Source organism: Lynx rufus, unplaced genomic scaffold (genome assembly GCF_022079265.1).
Source record: "Lynx rufus isolate CCGP_SWC_20201006 ecotype Redwood Valley unplaced genomic scaffold, mLynRuf1.p SCAF_7, whole genome shotgun sequence".
Lineage (NCBI taxonomy): Eukaryota > Metazoa > Chordata > Mammalia > Carnivora > Felidae > Lynx > Lynx rufus.
In genome coordinates, this window is record NW_025814889.1 from 92574512 (window position 1) to 92576266 (window position 1755).

The following is a 1755-nucleotide window of genomic DNA, read 5'->3' on the forward strand; positions in this document are numbered from 1 at the left end:
TGTAACCCAGCCACTTTTACCATTCTGTTCACCATATGATTTAAATTCAAGTCGAGAGACTCGTTTGAGGTCTAAGAGTGCCTACCTTGGCCTTCCCCCTACAGTTGTTTCCTTCCATTCTGACCTTGAGCTCATCATGAGACTTGCATTAGCCGGTGGACCGTTAGCAAACGTACCACAGCCAGTGGCTTCAAAACTTCTTACATGTGGGGATTTACTTTTTTCCTCTCTTCAACCCACATCATCACCATGAGAATGAACCCAGGCTAGCCTGGTAGAGATAGAGGGGAGTTCTCCTAGCTCAGGCCATACTAGGGCAGCCCGCTTCCTGACGATTAACCAGTCAACCACAGATGCATGTGTATGCCCAGCTAAAATCAGCTAAGTCAAGCTCGAATCAGCAGAACTCCCCAGCCAATCAGATTCATAATAAAAGACAAGTGCAAGCAATTTTAAGCCACTAGCATTAGAGGTGGGTTCTTATGTAACAAAGCCTAATTCGTATGCATGGAGAAGTCCTAACTTTTTGAATGGGGAAGATGAGGGGACACTTTAAGAGAGGGGGGAATAGGAATAGGGTTCCCCTAAACCAGGTCTTCCAAGTCTGGACATTTTTATTCCCAGATTTCCTCAGATGGGAAGTTTTCAGACTGGGCGTTCTTCCCACAGAACATATTGCCGTGGCCCTCGGGGAGTAGTTCTCTGATAGGCAGAATTATATCATTGTCAACTTCTCATCCCTAGGTGTGGAAGACTGTAGTGCAGCGTGGAAGAAGTCTGGTCACTGCTTTGAGACGTGTGGAGTCTATTAGAAGAGGCCGCACAAGGCTGTCTCATTAGCACAGGAGATAGGGTCTTTAAATGGGAGCAATCACGGCAGTATACGGAATGGCCCCCGTGGAGAGGGATTTCCAGCAAGTTCTTTGGCGTTAGCTTTTCTGTCTTCTTCAGATCCTGAGGTTATGGGCAAGCCTCCAGCCAGAGCTTCACACAATGGCTGGTGACTGCTCCCAGGCCACAGTGGTGCCCTTCATTTGCCAAAGGATTGCCACCAACCCCTAGTTGCCCACTAATCTTTACCCTCTGTTTCCTCCACTGTGTCCTCGGACACACTATCAAACTTTAACATCCAGCTTGGTGTCTTCTGTTATTTTTCTGTAGGAGGTCAGGTGCCATCATTTAGACATCTCTTGACACACACATAGAGGTCACACAGAGAGGCCCTCAGGAAGAAAACAACGCACATTTCCAGTATGCTTGATACAGCTCTCGTTGGTTGAGTGGCTGCAGCATGGTGGGAAGGTGCTCACTGATAGACGGATCTGCCAGGCTGGATCTCAGGGCGTGAGAAGATAGTGCTCAGAGTATCAGGAAAGTATATATCAATGTCATGCACTGTATTACTCCACGAGGTGACTATTTCAAAGTTCAGTAGTGCTATAACAAATGTAGCTTACTGGCTAAGCATGCAGCCTTTGGAATCAGACAGACCTGGATGCATATTAGGATTTGTGATTCACTAGTGCTGTCATTGTGCTCTGCACCACTGGACAATGAATAACGCCCATCGCCCAGAGATGTTGAAAGGATTAAGTGAGATACAGCATGTAAAATCCCCAACAGTACTCAATATCTAGTAAGCTCTCAGTATAGGTGATGATAATGATGACGATTACTTAATGTTCCTCAAAATATATTCCACCTAGGAATGGTGCACTTGGGTATGTTAACAACTGTAATGTGGGGGAAAAGTTT